This window comes from Ictidomys tridecemlineatus, chromosome 10, assembly GCF_052094955.1.
Source record: "Ictidomys tridecemlineatus isolate mIctTri1 chromosome 10, mIctTri1.hap1, whole genome shotgun sequence".
NCBI classification, from domain to species: domain Eukaryota; kingdom Metazoa; phylum Chordata; class Mammalia; order Rodentia; family Sciuridae; genus Ictidomys; species Ictidomys tridecemlineatus.
In genome coordinates, this window is record NC_135486.1 from 93695427 (window position 1) to 93719207 (window position 23781).

The following is a 23781-nucleotide window of genomic DNA, read 5'->3' on the forward strand; positions in this document are numbered from 1 at the left end:
TTGTCATACATGGAGAACTTAGAAAACAGAAAAATGTGGTAGAAATCATCCTGGAGCTGGATGTGTACACCCAGAAGGAACTAAGGCCTGATTCCTTAGAAAAGCAGCATTTCAGGAGGCGGAGAAAAGAGGATCACGAGTTCAAAGCCAGCCTTGGCAATGGCGAGGCACTAAGCAACACAGTGAGACCCTGTCTCTAAATAAAATACAAAAATAGGGCTGGGGATGTGGCTCAGTGGCTGAGTGCCCCTGAGTTCAATCCCTGATACCAAAAAAAAAAAAAAAGAGAGAGAGAGAGAGAGAAGAGGGAAAAGAAAAGAAAAAGAGAACTGCTTGGCAGGGTAGTGAGGGCACTAGAATAACCTGTCTAAGGCATCCAGAGAAGTGACTTTGCTAGAACTTGGTCCACACCATTGATAATAGGCAGCAGCCATCTTCAAAGGCTAGGGAGGAAGGGAGAAACCCACTTACACTAGAATGTGCCAGAACAGAATGAATACCAGTGTGTGTTTCCCAGTGTGATTTGCCTAGTGAGATGTAACGTGTAAGGAAGTGACTCACCTGGTATCAGTCATTCCTCACACTCAAAAGAGCGAAGTGACTATATGACATTCTGATGACCTAGCTGGGAGAAGTACTGCAGACAGCAAGGACCCAGCTCCAAGACCCCAGACTGCAGAGGAAAGCCCCTGGGTTCACTAGCTGGTTAGTAGTTAAAAGATAAGTGGCTTCTGGGAAATCTTTTATCTTCGGCTACTGAAGTATTTCCTCCTTCTCCCTTCCCATGTCTATTCAGCACTTCCTTGTATGACCTTTTGAAAATGTCAGGACAGAGTTCACATCTAACCACAGAAGGCCCTGAAGTGAACAGCAGCCAGCGACACACCAGCATTGTGAGGGCCCAGAGCTGGCAGCTCTTGTTCTTGGTTTTTATAAATATATTTGGGAAGCTTGTTGTGAGAAGCCTGCTTTATCTGTTATGGAGAATGGGGCTCACTCCAGAAGCTCAGGCCCAGAGGCAACTTATAAGGAAGTCATCTTGTGATGGGTGAGGGTGGTGGGGAGTCAGCCCATACGAATTTCCCATAAGGTATAAACAAAAAAATTAAAATCACTACATAATGAAATTCAGACAGCCATTAACTTATTACTTTAAACCATAAAGATGGTTGCAGTACACATAAAATATTGTGTTTAAATAGATGGCTCTTGGTTCCAAAAGAAAAAAAAAGTCTTTTTTTCCTTCTCCCATAAATCTGTTTATTATATAAATTATTATATAAATTATATTATTATATAAATATGTTTGTTTATTAAGTTTTGGAGCCTTGTGAACTGGGATAGACCAATTTAAGCCTCTCTGGGATCCTGGGGCTCTTCCTTAATATTCTAAACTTCAGAGGAACCTGCGTACTTTGGAAAAGGAGACCCCCACACTGTGGCAGTACAAAGAAAGGAAAAAGGAAATTATTTCAGAAAAGGAAATGCCCGAGACCCATGAAAAGCCAACAGGGAAGGGTAGGAGAGGAACCCAGGGTCACGGGAGGAATTCTCATCCTTCCCTCTTCTCCAGAGCACCACTCACATCCCAGACATCATGCTGTGTGTGGCCCACTTCCCTCCAGAGCCCTGGGAACAAAGACTTTCAAACTTGGAGCATGTAGAATCATACTGGGGCTCTAGAACTTCAGGGGACTAGGAAGAAATTCTACACTGGAGAATATGAAGCCAAAGACCAAGAAGAAGCAAGAAAGGTGGACATGAAACACTTAGTTGAAGGCATCTGACTTGTTCAAAGACAAAGGGAAGATCTTGGTGACTAAAATGATAAAATATCAGAGTTTAGTACGTGAACTAAAAAGCAAAACTGTAAATCAGCTTTCATGCAGGCAGGATCATTTGGGGGAAAGAACAAGAACATAATTAGAAAAGAATTCAAATTTAGTGGTAGATACAATTGAAAAACTGTTCAAACTGATATATATAAAAAAAAAAGAAACTCCAGAAGAAAATGAGACACTGGGGAAAGAAGAGCCAAGATGGTAAATGCAAAAGGAAGAAGAGGTAGAAGAAAGCTCAAGGCCAGATAGAATGGCCTGTCCCATTTCTCCAGTGCTCTCTGACCTTGTCAATATGTACCCAAAACAATGACAAGACAAATTCTACACAAGACTAATTCCAGACCAATGACAAAACTAAGTATAGACCAATTCTAGACCAAGTGCATCCGGAGGGGAGATGTGCTAGAGAAAGGTTTTAAGGTGAACATTTCTAAAGATTTCTTGGTTTGACACGAGGTGCTAGTGGGGTTGCCCACAGCATTTTCAATGTATCTTATTCATTTACTACTGAACCATTACTGCTGCAAGTGACTCTAGTCTTGTTCCCTCCGAGTAGGCATCTAATGGAACCTCCATTGCATAGCTTAGGGATGAGGCTACTAATGAGTCCCAACTTTTACCCTGGCTTCGTTCTTCCATTCTTTTCTAGATGCCTAGAGAAAGTAAAGAAAGTTCTTCTAGATAGTTTCACAGAGCCTTGGTACTTCCTCCCTACATTAATATGAATCTCAGGATGTCATTTAGGATTCAGCTCAGATACCTCCAGTTTCCAGGAGACTACCTCTAACTGTCCTGCTTCCCTCTCAGGAGCCTCTTTCTCTCCTGAATTCATATCAAATACTTGATTATAAACAAACTCTTTAGTTGCAGTGGACCTTTGTTGTCCTTGGGACATTGGTTCCAGGATCCCCCAGTGATACCAGAACTCATGGATGCTCAAGTCCCTTACATAGAACAGTACAGTCTTTGCATTAAAACTATATGTATCCTCTTAAGCACTTTAAATCATTTCTAGGTTACTCATAATACTTAATACAAGGTGCATGCTACATAAATAATTGTTATGCTGTATTGTTGAGACAATAATAACAAGGAAAAGGTCTGTACATATTCAGTATAGAAGCAATTCTCTTTTTTTTGAGTTTTTGGAACCCATAGGTGGTTGACTCCAAGGACACAGAACCCAGGGATACAGAAGGCTGACTTATTCTCAACCACTCAGGGTTGGATTAGCCATAATAATAACAGCATAATCAGTATTATTTGAACATTTGTTAAAAAGTACATCAATAAAATGCCTCCAAATCAACATAACCATCTACTTATTAGAAGGTTTCCGGTGGCTGGTACTACATAATAATGACCTACGGATATCACCATGTGTTTGTTAACAATTAGGGACAGCACTGTTCCATCCCTCCTTGGATAAATACATAATATGTTGGTGCTAAGGACTTGTCGTTCTGTTAGCTTTCATTCTAGGACCAATTAAGTTGATGGAAAAAAAACTGTTAGTAAGTGATTGGATTGTTACGTGAAAGTTAAAAGCAAGGAGCAAGGACAACAGCAGAAAGATGGTATGAGGAGAGAGAGAGGCATCAGGGACAGAGGAGGGGAAGGACTCCCTTCAAAAGTAACTAGGCCCACTGCTTTGTCTTTTAGTGGCAAGGACAGCTCTCAATGACACACTAATCATGCTGGGTTTCATCTTAACCTTGTGTGTGTGCACGCCTGTCGAACAACATGGGAAATAATAAAAAAAATAGAGCATTTTGAGAGTACTAGCCATTGGCCCAGTCTAAGATAGAAGGTTTTGGTATCCTGGGCTTGTAAGATTTTTGCACACTAGGATTGTATGTACCTAACAGTGTGGATTTTCCTAATTACTAGATTTTTCAGTAGGTCATTTTTGTTGGTAGTTTTTACTCAAAAGGATATATTAAATTTGACTATGTCAATCTTTTTGCCCTCTTACCTCTCTTAATCAAGAGTACCTGTACTGTAATTGTATTTATTCCTCTGAAATTAAACTGTGGGATTTTGTAAGCAGGACTCCTATCTTGTGTTGTATGATTTTAGTATTTCATAGCCATGAGTCCAGTGATCCACAGATACCAACAAGGTATCAGTGAGCAGAGGGGCAGCTCATTCTCCCTGTGAGGGCTTCCAGCCACCAACATGCCACCAGTCAAAATAGCAACTGACGTGGAGGACATGTGAAGGAGAGGGAGCTAAAATAAGCACCCCAGCCCTCCCTGTGAGGTCCAGACACTTCACACCCCTCTGTCCTTGGGGATATCGTCCTACAGGGACATTCTCCCCACTTTCTGGGATTTCTGCTTATATCGGGTGCCCTTTCCACATAAGCCATGAAAACACAAGTTCCTAAAAGGAAATGTCAGGTTTGATACATTTTCAAATATGCTCCTGCAAAATCCTTCGACACTTAAAAAATATGGATATTAATCCCAAATTGCAAGTAAACAAATATAACTTTCCATTAAATTCTCTCTCTCTCTCTCTCTCTCTCTCTCTCTCTCTCTCTCTCTTGTGTGTGTGTGTGTGTGTGTGTGTGTGTGTGTGTGTGTTGGCCCAGAAAACCTTTTGTGAGGATTGGAGGTATAGCTCAGAGGTAGGGGGCATGTGAGCATGTGTGAGGCCCTGGGATCAATTTCCAGCATCACAAAAAGAATAAAACAAAACAAACAAACAAAACACACACACACATACACACACAACTTCAGTGGCTCCTACTACTTGTGGAATAGCAACCACAAAATTAATAAACAAGTAGCAATGCTATGTGATAGATACATGTGCTTGTACATATGATTTGATGTCTATATCATCCAAATATAGTTAAGAGCCAACTTTGTACTTTGTAATTAAACACACACACATGTTGTGTACTTAATATGCTAAGTCGAAAAACAGAAGGGAATATTTCAACATCTTACAGTATGCCTCGAAAAAACACCAAGACTTTCTCCAAGTGTCCTCAAACCCAGGCAAGTCTGTAAAGCATGTGAGTATATTTTTATAGATGATCCTAGAAGCCTCTCTAGTGGTATCCACCACAGCTAACAGAGAGCTAAAAAGAGGTAAATGGTGGTCTTCCTAGTGGACCAGAATGGGCTGAAAGCAACCACAGTATCTTGGGTCATCTTAGCCTCTTCCTGGACCTCTGAGACCCTTACAATCAATTTGTGCAATTGAGGGCAAATTTTCTCTTTTCTACTGGCTTCATTCATACACGTTTTCACAAAAATAAGATTATGATGCTAGACCTTCCTCTTCTTTATCTATGTGGTCAACACATTTCAATTTAAAAGCCTATAGCATGTAAGCCATGGTTGACATGAAAAATACACAGGAGGGTCTCAACGTCACCCTTGTATATACTCTGCCCATCAACCTCCGTAATGAGGTAAAGAGCTAGGGGTGGGTCCAGGCTGAATGTGGATGACCTTGCTCTCATCATTTAGGTAATGTCTCCTGGACACATATTACCAAGGTGGATCTTCAAGTATAAGCAGCTTCTTTTTAATGTTAAAACTTTCTCAGACCCGTCCCTCTCCCCCAGCCACATGCCAGTGGTTGCACTTTTAATAAGACATTTACAATGTCAAAAGCCTAAAATGAATTCAGTTCCACACCTAACAATTTACACTTTATAAGTCATGACCTTAAGAGCATTTAAAGTAATTGTGCATTTGTGAGACATCATTTAGCCTGAAGACAATGCTTAGAACAACATAAATTCCTTGACTCCCTTGTGAGTAAAATACATATGAATGAAGTCAGACTGTGCCATATTTGCACACATGGGCAGCCTACTCCTGTCTCTGTGTGGGCATAGAAAGACTGCTTTTGGCTGCATGGATGCTCACTGATTCTCAGGACTCAGGAGCCCCAAAACACAAAGTCAACTTGACAAATGGTCACTATAGTATTATTCCCCCCGCCACACACACTTACCTATAGGGGATACACTTTAAGATCCCCAGTGAATGTCTGAAACTGCAGATAGTATTGGATTCTGTATATTTGATAACCCCAACAGCAGTAGATAAAAGGAGGGTAACATATAAGTGACTAACAGGAGAGTAGCATATATAGCATAGATATGCTGGACAAAATAATGACTCAGCAAAGTGGAACTGTGTAAGGTTTTATCACCTCAGTACATCATACAATTTAAAACACAAAGAGTTTATTTCTGGAATTCTCCATTAGTGTTTTTGGACCATGCTGGGCACAGGTAAGGAGAACATAGAAAATGAAATCACGAACAAGAGGGGACTACTTTATAAGGAGATGTCCAAAAAAGTTGCTAAGCAGTACTAAAAGAAATGACTGTTGGGTAGAAACAGCAATAAAGGAACTCAGGAGAGAGAGACTGAGATAGATACAGAGATACAGATAGAGAACACACACTACAATTCTTGTGCCCAAACTTCCAACCCTGTGTATTGACCAAAATATGGAATAAACGAGAATTGATGGAGGACAATGCACCTCAGAAATCACAGCTTCCTTCTGAGTCTCCACAAGTTAAGAATAAGAAACGAAAACTAGGGCTGGGGTTGTGGCTCAGCGGTAGAGTGCTCACCTAGCACGTGCAGGGCCCTGGATTCAATCCTCAGCAACACATTAAAATAAAATAAAGATACTGTACCCATCTACAACTAAAACATAAAATATTTTTTAAAAAGAAAAAAGAAATGAAAACTAGAACAGAACTGTTAACATGTAAAAAGAAGTGACCTGAGTCAACATATGTGAATATCAATGCACACTTCTGAGGCTACTCAGCCACTAGCCATTAGTCCAGGAAATGTCATAAAACTGGTTCTTACTGTCATCTGAGTTTGAATCATTCTTTGGACAGGTTCCTAGTAGCTAACAGCTGGAGAGTGTGACATACCCATGAAAAACACCCATCTTCAGAGTATTGAGGGGAAAGTTAATAACAATAGCCACAACCACAAATACTTATGGAGCAAGTAATACTTGCCAGGCACTATTCTAAGCAAGTATACATTTTAACAACAAATCACCACCACTAGATACAATTATCATCTCCCTTTGTACAGAAAAGGAAAGGCATAGAAAGGCTGCCCAATATCTTACAGGCAGCAAGTAGCAAAACTTGGCTCCAGAATTCTTAGTCTCACCCACAATGCTAGGCATCTCCATTGATTAAAAAATAATATAAAAGCCTTCAGAGATAAAAAAACCTTTTCATGTGATTCTGTATACTTCATAGTATTTCTAAGATAAATCTATATACCTTTTCATAACCATAATCCTTCTGATTTCCCTGCTGGAGCAAAATGGACCATCACCATAAAAGTCCAAACACAGTTTTACAGCCCAGACTCAGTGGTACTTTTCTGCTCTGGGAGAAGTAAGAGAAACCTCTCCTTAGATCTTGGAGTAGGGCTCAACCAAAACATGCAGATGTCCCTGAGCCTGGTACCCTTATCCCAAAGCCCCACCATGCATGGTGGTTACCCTTGAGCTTCAGTTTAATTTAATGTACCAAACCCAAGTCAAACAGATGTGCACGTAGCATCTACTGAGGACAAGGCACTACATTATGTTCAGAGAACGTGAAAAGAAACTCAGGAAATAGTGATGTTAAAAATCACTACTAAAATAAAAAGTAATTTGAAGATTTAAGTAGACGGGATTGAAACACAAAATTGAGGGGAGAAAAAGGAAAAGACATATTCTGAAGTTTCTCTTCCAGGGATGAGTCCTGGAGGGTTAAATCACAGCTCAAAGAACTCTCACACTTTGCAGGTGGGAATGCAAAATAGTAAAACTCCTTTGAAAAACAGTGTGACAGATGTTTCTTGTTTAAAAATAAAGTTAAGCATATATTTAACATATTAACCAGTCATCTCACCTCAAGATATTTACCCCATAAAAATGAAAATTTGTTTCCATATGCCTTTATGTAAATGAATAAGGAGTTTTATTCATGATTCCCTAATAAAATGAAACAACTCCAAAGTCCTTTAACTGGTAAGTGGATAAACAAACTCTGTATCCACACAATGAAATACTAAACAGCAATGCCTAATTTTAACATATGGCCAAATGGATGAATAGCATATGCATTATACTAAGAGATAAATACCAAGCTTGAAAATCTATGTACTGTATGATTCCATTTGTACAACATTCTGGAAAAGGCAAAATTATAAGGGTAGAAAAGAACAGTGGTTGCCAGGGGCTCAGGCTAAGTGGAGGGATTTATTGCCAAGGCCACAGGGAAATTTCTAGGATGACGGATATTCATCTCATGATCACAATGGTATTACACCACTGTATGCACTTATCAAATCACAGCTGTACACGAAAATGGGTGAATTTTCATGTATGCAAATTACATATTAGTAACTCTGACCTTTTTAAAAAGCATCTCAGCAATCAAGCCAACAGAATTATCTCATGGATTGGGGCTATTACCTTCTACAAGGTTCAACAAACCATGTAACTAACTTCCTGTATTAATTTCTACCCCCAATTTCTTCACACACAGCACTTATAGTAAGAGTATTTATAATCTTTGGGTGTTTAGTGAATAGTTTTGCTCTATGTGTGTTTTAGTCAGCTTTTTTGCTGCTGTAACCAAAGGATTTGACAAGAACAATTTTAGAGCTGGAAAAGTTTATTTGGGGCTCATGGTTTCAAAGGTTTTAGTCCACAGATGGCCAACTTTGTTGCTCTTGTGCCCAAGAAAAGGCTGAACATCATGGTCAAAGAGTGTAGTAGAGGAAATTAGTTCAGAACATGACAATCAGAAAGCAGAGAGAGACTCCTCCACCCACCAGAGACAAAATATAATACCCTAAAGGCTCAACTTCAGTGACCCACCTGCAGTTACCATCTAGTTAATTAATTCAAGTGGATTAATATACTGGTTAGGTTAAGGCTTTCATAACTCAATCATTTCACCTCTGAACTTTCTTGCATAGTCTCACATGTGAGCTTTTGGGGGACACAAAATATCTAAATCATAACAACATGCTCCTACCATGACATTCCTCCACACACTCAAAGTGAAGAGGCCAACTGATTACAGACTGAAACTTCCAAAATTGTGAGCCAAAATAAACCATTTATCTTCATAAGTTTATTATCTCAGGTATTTGTTACAATGATGGAAAGCTGAATAACACACTCCATTAGTGGACCTTCCAAGAAACAAAGATTTCCAGCAAAGTTAATAAAAGTTACAAAGCTTATAGAATATATCAGAGTATTTTGAAATCCTATTTAACCTTTGCTAAAACAAAAGAATGTCAACAAAATGGCAGAGTATGACTATACTTTACTATATTTCCATTATTAATAATCTTTGTTTATTGGGAAGGAGAAGTTCAAATTATAAGAATCTTAATTGACTTACATGTTAAAATCTTTTAGGCAAACCCTGACAAAATCCATTCAAAGCATTCATCTGCTTTCCAGATTATTTTCTTCAGTTGCCCTAAGATTGGTATATTGAAAAAGCTCTTTTGAGTCTTTTGAAATTGCAGCTTACCTAGAGAGAAGCCAGAAATAATACACAAATGCACAACCACATCAAGTTTGATTCCTGTAAGTTAGAGAGAGGTGCAGTTGCAGGAGGGCCAGCAAGGCTCAGCTTCCACATCGTGGGATGTTGTACACATCCCAAAATCACATCTGTTTTGTCCAAGACAAGATTTGTGCCCAGTATTCAAAACACAAGGAAAAGTTTAAGTTGTTTTGATTAGAATAACTGTAGCCTGCTAACATGCACTTCTTCCAGGAAGCTATCGACTTCCATCTTTTCCTCCCTCTTTCCCCCAATTCAACCTTAAGAGCAACAGCAGAATCCAATGGGAAACCAGATCAAAACACACTTCAGAACACCAGGGATCTCCAGAGACAACAGGCCCAACATCAATTTTCATCTTTTCCTAGTGCACAGGAATGTTTCAATCCAGTTGGAACCATCCAAACTTGAAACCAACTTATAAACTTCATCTGCTTTTCATTTCTTACAAGTTTTACTTAAAAGAATTGGTTCCCCAAAGTAATCTTAACTCATCCACCTCTCCATTACCAGCCAAGAGAGAAATCCTCTAGTCACTTAGGGCCAGTATAGGTGACTTAAATGGCTTCCCAGTATTTCCTTTTAGCTACTTTTTTGAAGCTCTTTAATGATTTTCCACTTTTTCTACCATATCATATTTCTTAGTATATATACTCTAGGAAAGATCTGCCCTTAAAAATTTTTACTCTTCTGTTCTGAAGGATTCCTTACTCAACTCTGAATTCAATAGCTTTTCCCACAGTATCAAGAATTAAAGGAAGATTTTTCTGGCTTGTTGTTTAAGGTGTCAAGACATATTCTTTTTTTCTTATCTGGACTTGGGTCTGCCCTTCACATAGCCCCTTCTTGTACACTAACCAGCTGTTTCTGCCTTCCACAAGACAGCAAGATCAAGGCTTTATACTCTAGCCTTCTGCTGGGTCATCTATTCAGATATTTACCTTATTTCTTCCCAAAGGTCCCAGACATATCATCCCTATTCTTAATTTTCAAAAACCTCAGAGTTAAAACACACATACCCCCGCAATGTCAAACACTCTGCCAAGACTAGATTACTGTGGTTTTCTTCTTGGACTCCATTATAATGACCTAAAGATGTATTATATCTAGATTCTTAGAGGTCTGTTAAATATTAATCATGATAATGTGAAATGCTGGGAAATTGGGTCATTCTGAATTTCCATTATTAATCCAGTCTGTTATATCATTTCTCTGTGAGGTTCTAGAATACAGTCTTAAACAGACACTGATTAAAACTCTCAGTTGTCAATGACTCATTTGAGAAGCCAATGAAACCTATAATTTCCCTCTTGAGAAAATTTTAAAACAAAATAGTATCCATCTATAATTGTTATTCTAGAACAGGGGCCAGTTATTAAAGTTATTTAAAAAAAAAAGATGGAAAATTTAAAGTTCTGGCCCTCTACAGAAAAGGTTTAACAACTGCTTTAGAGCTTTAAAGCCAATGACATCTATGACAATGACTATAAAAATTCCACCCTCTGTAGTTTTGCACAGTTATTTAGTTGGAATATTATTTTTCACAGGGTACATTTAATTAACAATTACCCACAAAAGAGTTTAGCTCAGTGCTTGGTATTCAGTAGGTGTTAATATATGTGCCCCTTTTCTACTCTCCAATCTCCTCCTTGTCCTTCAACTCTTGGTGCAAACACTTCCTCCTCTCTGCTTCATTTTCCCTGCAGTTAACACTGGCTACTCCACATTCTCATTATCTACTTGCTTGTGTGTCTTCCCATCTAAAATGTGGCTTCTTCTAGGGTAAATGCCAATCTTATTTACCTTTTTCCCCCCAGGCCTCGGCACATACCACAATGTTGGTAAAGACTGTTTCAGAGAATAAATGAGTAAAGAAATACATCAACACTAGAAATATCTTAATTCTAAAAGGTGTCACATAAACAACATTAATATTATATTAATAAATAATATCAGGATTTTCCAAACTGAGTTTCACAAATGATAAACACATTTTTTTCCATTAGTTGAAGGTCCCATTTTGCCATATGTCATAGCAGTTGTCTTGAACAAGCTAAGAACAGGTTAACACATATAGACACCAAGAAGTTCCTAGGTCTTAAGGAAGTACAGGTTGTGTATCCCTTATCCAAACGTCTTGGGAATATTTCAGATTTCAGATTGGATTTGGAATATTTGCATATATAATGAGATATACTGAGGATTGGGCTCAAGTCTAAACACAACACTCATTTATATTTCATGTACACTTTACACACATGGATTGAAGGTAATTTTACACAAATTTTTAGTGTGCTTATATTTTCACTTTGATCTATCTTCTGAGGTCAGATGGGGAATTTTCCACATGAAACATCAAGGTGGTGCTTAAAAAGTTTCATATTTGGGAGCATTTGAAATCTTAGTTTTCAGATTAGGGTTATTTAATCTGCAAAAATGATTTTTGTTTCAAGCCACCTTACATTCTCTAACCAAACCTCTCACTTTTGAATGAAAATACAAAGTGTGATATTCTTTGTATACAAGAGTCGGAGTTGAACATTTCTAATAATAGTGATATACTTAAGCATAAATTAGTTTCTATGAAAAAGTAATTGCTTTGTTTTTTCATAAATTTGACTAAAAAGAGATTCATGTGCTCAAACATAAACAAGTCAGGTACCGATCTAAGCAGTGAGGAACCAACAGTGGAGAAATCAAGTTCCTTTTATGATGCTAGTAAAATAAATTAGCTTAAAAAATCTCAAAATTAATTCTGACAAGATTCTTCTTGGTGTTATTTATTCCAAAGAATTTTCCATATTGTATTACAAAAATAACTAAGAGGGTTTCATATTTCCAAAAATGGAGACAGGTTTCCACATTGGATTGTTTACTATAACTTGCTGTAACAAATTACTACACATATGTTGGCTTAAAATAACACACATTTATTATTTTATAGTTCTGGAAGTTACAAGTCTGAAATGGGTCTCATTAGGCTAAAAATGAAGGTATTGGCAAGGCCACATTCCTTCTGGACCTCTAGGGGAGAATGCATTTTCTTGCCTTTTCCAGCTTCTGCACCAGGTGGGAGGTACGGGATTTGGGGAGGTCCTGCATTCCTTGGCTCATGGCCCCTTCCTGTATATTCAAGGCAACAATGGCAATGGAGACTGTCATCACATGTCATCTTGACTCTTCCAAGGAGGACAGTCTGGTGATCACAATGATCCCACTTGGAGAACATGGCATGTTCTTCCCCATCTCAAACACAACTGGTCCACAACTTTAATTCCTAATTTCCATGCAACCTAACATATTCACTTTTTATGGACTAGGCCATGGATGTCTTTCATGAGAGAGTGGAGAGACAAGATTCTCCCTACCAAATATATCTTTGTAGCAATCAGGCCAATATGCCCAGGTCACATACCTGATCCCAATGGGAAACAGCCAGATCTTTAGAAAGCAGTACCCCCACCTGCTAGGATTTACTCCTACCCAGAGCAGTCCCCTTACACTTCAAAGAGCACACACCTCTACTCTGCTTCCAATTCCACCAGAGCAAGTTGCTACTTCCAGCTCATCAAGCCATGGTATCTCCTTGTCCTCAACTCTTTTAAATCATAATGATTTTTTCCTAGCCATACAGCCTATAAATGGAAAACCCAATCCCTTTCCTCCATTCTCCTATTCTGGTAAGGGATGTAACCCCCTTCCTCAAGTGATACACAAAAAGATGTGTTCATTGTAGTAAAGGTATAGTTATCTATGTTTTGCTGTTTGGTCTGTAGTACCTAACCATATATATATTCATTCATTCTTCTATTTTTAAGTTCAAAGGATAGTGTGTGTGTGTGTGTGTGTGTGTGTGTGTATGTGTGTGTGTGTTTGAGTATGATACAAACTCCTTGAGAGTAAAGACTTTTTTCTCTCTTTTGGTGCTGAGGGCTGCATCCAACACCTCGTGTATGCTGAATATATGCTTTACCACTGAGCTACATCAAAAGCCCCCAAAAGAAAGACTGTTTAACTTGATAAACACAGAAACCTGGTGATTGCTGGTCATCTCACCCCCATGCAGAAAACTTATGAAGCAGTCCTTGATCATGATAATAAAGTAAGGATGTTTCTATTATGGTCTGTGCACAGAGTTTTGCAAAGATTTCCTCTTGTCAAAACTAACTGGAGAGAAGAACTAAGGATTTGGCCAGCTCTGGCCAAAGGGAGGTCACTCTGGGTCCTGAGATATCACCTTGGGGAGCAGCTGGCTCTTGGAGTACTGAGCTGGGTTTTGGTTTAGGGGAATTAGGGCCAACTCTTCTGTTTTTGACAACAGCCTTTAGCTACACAGAGGGCTACATTTCAGTTGGCATCAGCCTAGGGTACAATGCCCATTTGGCCATATGGAGCAGATTTTCCAGCTCTCTGTTCCTACTGGCACATACTTGTGACCCTTGAGCTTGGAAGAATCTACTGACAGCTAGCCCTAGTAACACAAGAGTTCTTTCGAGGTCATTGGAACTCATCCATCCAGTGGAGATCACTTACCTTAGACACATCTCAAAATAAAGGTGAACATAGTATGGAGAAAAACCATTTGTACAAAAAGAAATAACTGAATAGAGCAGTTATGTAGTTCCCATAGCAGTAGTTTATTCCCTGGAGCCTAGAGAGGTCTGAGGGGTATTGAAACCCCAATGCTTCTGCTATCGCCCTTCTCTTGCAGTGTAGCATGATCTAGGTAGAATGCATAGCCATCTCCTGACACTGGACTCTTTCGATAGCTCATATATAAAACCTGGGTTTACAGTCATTTGTAGGCAATGAAGGGAACTAACTTACTCCACTAACTTCAAAAATTCTCCAGTGTGATGGGAAATACATATTATATCTTCATGAGAATAGCAGCAGTAGTTGGGAAAGCTATTGAGGCCATGGTTTAAGAAACAGTTGGAACTTCAGTCTATAGACTTTATTTCTCTCAGTGGCACCCAGAACTTCTTTATTAAATATTTTGTCATGAAAACAATAACCTAAAACAAAAAGTACCAAGTACAGATTGGAAGATCTAAAGATCAAGAATCAAAAAAGGCAACCACTTCCTAAATACCTATGCTTTCAATATGATGCTAGAAGCCAGGGATCCAGTCCCACCTTAGAAAAAGTCTGTTTGGTGAGATCAGCATCCAAAACATACAGCATGGCAATGCTCTAACAGTTTTGTCTACCTCCCCAGCCCTTCCATAGGTGCGCGTGACCCAATGGCTTCTAGGAGGAGTCTCTTGAATGACATGTTTAGTGATCAGTCAGATTTAGCCAGTTGAGAAGGAAGGGGGAAGTCACTCAAGGTACTAGGAACAGTGTGTTCAAAGCCATAATGTTGAGACTGAGCCTGGTGTTTTCAAGAAGCTCATAGTAATCACATAGTGATTATTATGGACTAGGCCATGGATGTCTTTCATGGGAGAATGGAGAATCAAGTTCTCCCTACTACATATATCTTTGTAGCAATCAGGCCAATAATCCCAGGCCTTGTACCTGATCCCATTGGGAAACTTGGGACAGCATGTGGTACCCATGGAAGGGTGGAGGATGGGAGCCTGCACCAGAAACTCTGGAGATGTCATGCTGAGGTTCTAGACTTTAGCCAGGGGGCTAGAGCCAAAGCTGTACAATGTAAAAAGTACATCATGTGTTTAGAAGTGTGATGGGGTTCAGTGCAAATCAAAAATAACAAGGAGGGGATGGGGTTGAGCTCAGTGGTAGAGCACTTGCCTAGACGTGTGAGACACTGAGTTCAATACTTAGCACCACATAAAAATAAATAAAATGAAGGTATTGTGTCCATCTACAAATAAAAATATTAGAAAGGAAAACTTGAAAAAAAAAGAATAGCAAGGAAAGAGGGAAGAAGAAAGAAAGAAGGAGAGGAAGGGAGAGAGGAAGGAGGTGGTAGTCTGTACAGCACACCTGGTCTGGCCTTACAAACTGTTGACACAGGGACAGAAGAAGGTGAGGCGGTAAGAAGCACAGGGCACCACAGTATAGGAAAGAGGTGAGTCTCCCCTGGAGAGGGAGGCCAGGAAAGCTGTCATAAAGGTGCTGTGTTTGCAAATGGCATTGCAGGCAATGGAGCTGAGCCGGGGAGACTCTTCCCATGAGCAGGATGGAACTGTGAAGGAGGAAAAGAACACGAGCAAAAGAGGAGGTGATGGATGGAAGGTGTGCAGGAGAGGCAGGAAGACAGACTGGCAGCAGGTATGTGACATGGGACGCACGTTAGTAAATGCTAGATAATGAAGAAGATCCAGCATTTACTAACGTGTCTCAGTCCAAAACCTGACATGCAAGGGCAGGACATCTCCTAAAGCTGGAATGTTGTGTGACACACAGAAGACAAAGCCGGGGAGACGGGGAGGGAGGGGTGAGTAGCACAGGTTCCTCCTGACTGCCTCAAAATTACATATCAGCTGACAAGGTAACTGTTAGTGCGCCTTAAAGTCTTTGCACCTAAAATGCCTTTTCCAGAAAGACTTGCTTAGCATGGAAGCTGAAGAAAAGCCTGCCTCCTTCCCTCCTCCTTCTTCCGATCACTAGGGAAAGGAAGCCAGAAACCAGAACCTCCCCTCAGGGCACCTACTCAAGGATGTTATTAGATCATCAGAATGAGCCTGTGCTCTTCCATCACCAGACGTCTTCTCTGCTGCGAAGCTCATGGCGCACACAGCAAGAAATCTCCAGGCAGCCTCCTCTCCTTCATGGCTTCAGCAGGACTTAGAAACCAAAGCGCCACCTTAACCCCACATCAGGGATATTCTGCTTCCACGTGACTCACCACACGCTTCCTCCCAGACCTGACCAGAGGGGAAGGCTCAGTTGTGACAACCAGCAACCGCCCTTCCTGCTCCCCACCCCGACCCGCAGCCCCTTGCACTGTTTCCTGGGAGGGGCCGGCGAACACAGCAAGTAAAAAGGGCCTGGCATGGACAGCAATGCCAGCCCTCGCTTCTGCTTTCCTTTCACATCTCATTTGTCCTTTTGTGCTGGTGACTGAGCTTAACCTACAGTCACCTACACAGTGACAATACAACATCCCTCCTAGGCTCTTCCCAGAGAGAAGCCCCGGTGGAGGTGTAACAACCCAAAGCCTGGTGGCTAGTGAATTGGCCCAGGGACAAATTCAGGATGACTGAAGAGTTCCCATCCTCATGGAACTTCAGGTTCAGTCAAGGAGCTGCCTCAGTTCATTAAGTAAATGTTCACTGAGCACCTACTATATGCCAGATACTGTTCTAGGGCTTGGCCTAAAGTACAAATCAGACAAAAAGAAACCCTTTTCCTCATGGTGCTCAGATTCCAGTATTCAGTAAGGAGAGAACTTTTCCACACTTTATGAATAAAAGGAGCTGAGTCAATGACATAAGAACAAAGTGATGTTGCATTTAAAGGGAAGAAGAAAAAGAAATACTTCTTCCTGGAATTACGGAGATGAGGAAAGAGGAGTCTAAAAATTGTGTTAAGAGTTAAACAGAGCTGGGGACATAGCTCAGTTGGTAGAGTGCTTGCCTCCACATTCACAAGGCCTTGGGTTCAATCCCCAGCACCACACAGATATACAGAAAAAAAACTTAAATACGCCTTTAAAGTTCAAGTATCTATTATCCTTAAAGGACATTCAAGCATTCTCAGAAACATGGTGCTTCATCTCACATTTAATGACAATTCTCCTATTGCCCCTACAGAATGGTACACAGGAGACTTGGCTATGGAGGCAGACATTAGGAATGCAAGGTAGCAGAGCAGGTAAGGCTCAAAGGTCACAATAAGATCCTCCTAACAGTCAGGTTTATAATCAACTCATAGTAATGGTCTCCCAAGCTAGAAAAACACACACCTGCTTCAAACTCTTGTCATTTTTTCTCCCTTGGTAGCTCCTCGTAGTCACTGCCCTGGTCTACCTGCACTAAGATCCTTGCTGAGAACCAAACCCAGGACTCCTTGCCTGGGCCAGCCCTCACTCTCCAGGCCCTTTGGGTTTCCCCTGGTATGAAGAACCCTCCGAGTAGCACTCCATCCCAGTCCTACAGCAGATACACAAAACAATCCTCTAACCTCACGAGGGCTAAGGGTAAGCTATTCAGAAACAGATCTGAGAAGGAAAGTTTTAAAAAGTAGCCCCCAAAGCACAATTGAAGTACTAATCATTAAAAGTGCAATAATCACATTGAATGCCTTTGTGTAATTTTTAAAATGCACAAAAATGAAAAACTTTGCTTTCCTTGAGCCACTAGTCAAGTCACTGTAGAATGCTTTTTGTTGTTTGGAATGGACCAAGAAATGGACCTCATTTGTGATCTCCCAAATCAGCCAAGCTCCTCTGCTACAACATCCTTGTCAGACAGGTGTGCAGTTTCTATGGCAATAGTTCCATCAATGAAGATCTTCCTCCAGGACAGACAAGCTGTTCATTTGAATGTCTGATATTTCAAAGATTCTCCTTATAGTGAGCTCAATTTAGTTTCTTTTCTTTTTTTTTTTTTTTTTGTACTGGGGATGAACCAGGGGTACTTAACCACTGAGCCACATCCCAGGCCTTTTTGTTTTTTATTTTGAGACAGGGTTCTCACTAAGTTGCTTAGAGCCTCGCCAAGTTGCTGAGGCTAGCCTTGAACTTGCAATCCTCCTGCATCAGCTGCCCGAGCTGCCCGGATTACAGAGGTGAGCCATGGTGCCCAGCTTCAATTGGTTTCTTTATATCCTCTACCCATTGGCCATAGGACAGATGTGGCTAAATAAGTAGAACAATATAGTAAATACCATGAGTTTCTTTAACTATAAATCCAATCATTAGACAGAGCAATGGGAAGAAGAGGGGGAAATAAATTAATACTTGGAGAACTGGAGAGCAAGAATTGTAATCGCCCCTAATAACAAAAGATTGTGAATGGATTTTGGAAAGGAGAATCTTTTGGAATACAATAAGTGAGCTGAGGATGAACCTGGGACTTTGAATGAGATACAGAAGAACTGATGGATATCCAGGTAAGAATTCTGCCTTGGGAATCAGGGAGCACTGCTTTGGGATTAGGTGGCTTCAAGGGGAGTAGTTCCTACAGTCCAAAGAAAGAGATGGTCTTATGGTGATACCATCAGTTATTCTGGGACTGCAGAGGGAAAGGTTGGTTATTAAGTTTATAAAATTTATGAGATTATCAAATTTACATGAGATAAGGCCTGGGGTGGGGCTCAGTGGTAAAGTACTTCCCTTCTATGCACATGGCCCTAGGTTTGATCCCCAGCACCACAAAAGAAGAAAAAAAATTATATGATTAAAATGAGCCCCTATGTTTGTAATTCTATATTATGTCTTAGAAATTAAATTCTTACATTCTCTTCCCACATGTGAGGATGACATTCAGAATATGCATGAGAGGCAGGCAGAGGGATGAGGCATAGGAGCAGGGGCTGGGGATGTAGTTCAGTGGTACAGCACTTGCCTAGAATGTGTGAAAGACTCTGGGTTCCATCCTCAACCCCCCCCACCCTCAAAAAAGAGAAAAGAAAAGAAAGAAAAATAGGAAAGAAGTAAGGAGGGGAGAGAGAGAGAAAGAGAAATAAACAGAGTTGACTGTTTAGACAGGTAACACCTTAAAGCTCAGGTAAACCTAGCTGACAAAGCTTACTTAAGAAGAATATGTTGTTGTTGTTTATTAACTACATCTCATATAATAACTAAATCACAATAGTACCAGATACTTTTTTGTAAGAGAAAACATCCCAAACTCAGTCTTTTGAGTTGCTACTATTTAGATGGTCTCCCCTTAGCACTGCAAACACATTCTAAAATCCTCAATAATTACCTTTTATTCTGTTGGTTGAAACTCAAAGAGAATTCACCATCCCTTCCTGGACTTCTCCTTTGGATTTAGAAAATCGCCAGTCTCCAAGGTAGCAAGGACCTAGAAGGCAGAAAAGGTTTTAAAAATTATAGGATGTAATTTTCAAAGTTGAACTATACACATGTGTGACATGGGATTAACTGGTATAAGTCACCTCTGAAAACAACAGATTATCTCCTATTTTATCAGTATCCCTTACTGCCCTTTGACCTAGCCCAGCCGAATTTGAAATTGACATACCATTTCTATAACTCTCTAGTTTTTAAATTAATATTGTGTTGCTGGGAACAAACCCAGAGTCTTATGCATACTAAACACATGCCTTACCACTGAGCTACATCCCCAGCCTGTATTTGCTTATTTAAATTATGACTAAAATTGCCTTGATTGAATCCACTTCAACTTGGCTTCACTTGAAACATTTGTTATTAGCTACTGCAAAAAACCAAATTACCCTTATTTCTGCAATTCATAGTTCCCGTTCTTGCCCAATACCCACCTCGGTCCTGTGGCAAGCTATGTGAAATAAGCATTGCAAATAGTTCACCCACATATGCAGAGGAAGCAATGACATACACACCCCAAAGTAGATACGCAGTAAGAAGGCGAAAGTGTCAATTATCTTCCTTTATCTGAGTAAGAGGTGGCTAATCTAATTATAACAGATGAACAAACTATTTCCCCCTAAGGGTGCACTGAACATTTTCAAGATCTTGAACAAAAATGAAAAGTGCTATATTTTTTTAATAATGTAGTATTAGCTAATTCAGTTTGTGGATGCTTTACCGCTGTGAGCCCATCTGCTCCTGGAGACTGTCTCCCCTCTGAGGATGACTGCTTGCTTTCTTCCCTGGATGAGCCTGCTCCTCCTGCAGTGCAGCTTCAAAAGCCAGAGGTCACCAACCTTCCCAGATGATCAAATGCTAGGTATACTATGGCAGGGGCAGCCAAGCAACTGAGGATAGATACCACTCAGAGCTCCACCTGGGCTTCTGTCTTGTCATCTTCCTCCTGGACACCCCAGGATCTCAATTTGCCCTGCTTGGCAGCAGAACAAGATAATATTCTTGCAATTTTCCTTTGTTCCTCCCTCTGCTTCACTTAAGCACGCGCTTGCCTTAGTTTGTTTCTTCCTGTTTACAGCAGCAACAAAAGGCATACAGAAATGCACACACAACTGTGCTACAAGTCGGAGAAGCTCTTTTTAAAAAATAGTCTACCTTCAAAGAAGTTTTAGTAAAGTGGCCAAACCCCCCCCCCAAAAAAAAAACTCAAAGTATTAAGATGTTGCCCAATGGATCGGATATATTTATTTATGTGTGTTATAACTCATCCACTCAGTGGACTATTAGCCATTGAAAAAGATACATATGAAGCAGAGGAAGATATTGAGACTGCAATATATAGCAAACACTCGTGAAATACCACCGGCAAATGGCAGAATTTAAAACTACAAAGTGCTGATTACAATTTTGCCAAAAGCATGATTGTGTATGGATGAAACTATTGAAATTATAAAACGTGTGTGTGTGTGTGTGTGTGTGTGTGTGTGTACAAATAATCAAAAGAAGGATTTGGTCCATGTCTGCTGAGTTCGAGGATTCTATGAAAACAGAATGATATCACTCGTGATAGGTATAACATATCCAACAATTTAGAACAGGATGCTGTGAATAGAAAATATAAGTAAATGTAGGTCAAAGAAAGTAAGTGATCCATCCATGATCAGACTCATGGTCAGGGTCTCCTCCCTCATATAACCTCTTTTTAGGAGCACTTGATGGATTCCTACAAAAAAATCAGGGGTTATCATTATGAATATTCATTATCCAAATCCCTAATGTTAAAAGTATGTTCAGAAAAGTATGCCTTCAAAACACTCAGGTATTTCCTAATAACCATCTTATGACTTGAGTCTCCACTCAAAACTGCATCTTTGAGATGGGCATGTTAGCACATGCCTATAATCCCAGCGCTTCAGGAGGCTGAGGCAGGAGAATTGTGAGTTCAAAGCCAGTTAGCAACAGCGAGGCACTAATCAACTCAGTGAGGCTCTGTCTCTAAATAAAATACAAAATAGGGCTGGGGATGTGGCTCCTTGGTGGAGTGCCCCCGAGTTCGATCCCTGGAAACCTCCCACCTCCCAAAATGCATCTTTGTTCAACATCAGCATCTATGCCTAATACTGCCTATGAATGGCTTGTACTCCCATAAAAAGAGGTGTGTCTGCTGCAAACTGAAACTGCAAAACTTGCCCCCAAATACAGAATTACATAAGATAAGTAAAATAACATTATAGAATTTCCCCCAACAAGGGGTTAAACAATAGCAAGTGGGGACTGAGCAGTTTGATTAGGAAGAAATTATTTAAAAGAAAAATTAAAAGTTGGTAGCAAGGTAGGAATTTCAAGGATTTTTATATTAAAGAAGTGAAAATGCTCCAAAGGAAAATGATCAACAGGATCCTCAATGTTTTCATAACATCTGACATCTTTATGATGTGACGGAAATGTCAAATGTGGTAGAAAAAATACTACAATGTAGCCTGGTGTGGTGGCACATGCCTGTAATTCCAGTGGCTCAGGAGGCTGAAGCAGGAGGATTGCGAGTCCAAAGCCAACCTCAGCAATTTAGTGAGGCCCTAAGCAACTCAGTGAGACCCTGTCTCTAAATAAAATACAAAAAGGGTTGGGGATGTGGCTAAGTGATTAAGCACCCCTGGATTCACTCTCCAGTACCAAAACAAAAGAAAACACCAAAAAAACTGAATGTAGTGATTGAATTGAAAGTTAAAGGAAACCATATTTAAATTCATTCATTAGCCATACCAGACCTAGGGCCAATAAGTGGAAGACATAAAGAAATAGATTTGAATTTAGAATAAGAAGAATTTAAAAAAATTTTTTTAGTTAATTGTTGGTGGACTTTTATTTCATTTATTTGTTTTTATACTTGGTGCTGAAAATTGAACCCAGTGTCTCATATATGGTAGGCAAGTGCTTTACCTCTGAGCCACAACCCAGCCCTAGAATAAGGAGAATTTATAAAATACTGCCCCCCAAACCTTACTCCTCTTAAAACAATCAACACTCGATATTTGTATTCTTATTCTAAGAGCTGGTCACAGTCACACTAATCACCTAAGTTGTGTTAAATGTAAGTTAAAATAAAGCTATTTTCATAATTTTCAGTTGATTCTTTTCAAAACAATCTCCCAAGCTTTTTCTTTATTCACTGTATTATCCCCACTGAAGTGGATCATCTTAAGTGGCCTTTTTCTGGTTCTAATTATCCTGGGGTAACAAAGACCTGCTACGTAATCTCCAGAAAAAAATTTTTTAAGTTTAAATCAGAACTATGGAGTGTATTTATATCATTTTGAGCCAAGTACACATTTTAGAAGTAGGAACTTCTGATCCACAATATGCAATAAATACCAGGGAACATCAGGTTTTGTTTTGTCTGTCTGTCATGAAAACCAATGCATTTTAAAACCTTATACAAAATAAAAATAAAGATTACAAATGACTGTTTGTCCCAATTCTTTTAAAAAGTGTAAAATATAATGTATTTGCCATTCCGAATGACGTAAGTTTCCAGTTGAGGCAATCTACTTTATTTGAACAAAACTATGGGGAAAATCTTCATGTGGTTGTTAATAGTTGCCAATTTGCATATCATGACTAATTTTATCACGTGCACTTATTTGTGGTTCTGTGAAATTTCTAATCTCAACTTTACCTGAGAACAATCAAGTTGGCTGAGTCTTCCTATGTTCAAAATGTTTATTATATGGAAATAGTTAATATGCAGGGCTGTCTAGCATTCATTTAGATAATGAAAGCTATTCTAGTATCATAAAAATACAAGGCTTCATTTTAGAAGCATCAATTATTCAGTGGAACAGTTTCTTCTAGAAGAGTGAGAAGAGTAAAGGAATATTTTCCCTTTAAATTGAATTATAATATTCCATTGGAGAAAGATGTTTTCCTTTCACTTTTCAATCTGCAACAGGATTAGGAGTCCAAGTAACTGACAACATTCAATTTGAAGCATATAGGATAATATAATTTTAAAGATTCATTTGATGTGGGCTCTTCAGCTTCTGTGACCAAAATAATAAACAATTTATGATTCAGTTTGTTTACTAATCCTGTCTCAGAGGTCAAGACCAAGCTTAATGACTCAGTGTTTTTGTCCAATTGGCCTATTTCTCAAATGAGTGCAAATTGATGGCTCAGGATTAGGCTGTGACTATAGTTCTTTCCAGATTTCCAAGGACAGATAGCAAATCCTCCTTCTCCCCAGGGTCACCAGAGGATGAAGAACAAAGATTACAGAATGTCTGCCATGTTCTACTGGAGGTGCACACTTGAATTATCTCACCATTGTTGTCTAGGAACAAGAAAAAAAAAAAAAGCTCAAAATCATCCTTTCAAATGTTTGAGTTCATGCTAAACAA

The 23781-nt window shown here is 39.6% G+C and overlaps 1 protein-coding gene across 5 annotated transcripts in view; it reads right to left on the reverse strand.

Moving 5' to 3' along the window:
- Window positions 1-23781, reverse strand: part of Svil (supervillin) — a 226297-nt gene that overhangs the window by 164614 nt on the left and 37902 nt on the right. For all 5 annotated transcript variants that reach the window (XM_078023452.1, XM_078023450.1, XM_078023451.1 and 2 more), the window contains exon 2: window positions 19281-19379. The gene's annotated coding sequence lies outside the window, so the exon portion shown is untranslated. The remainder of the gene's footprint in view (window positions 1-19280; window positions 19380-23781) is intronic.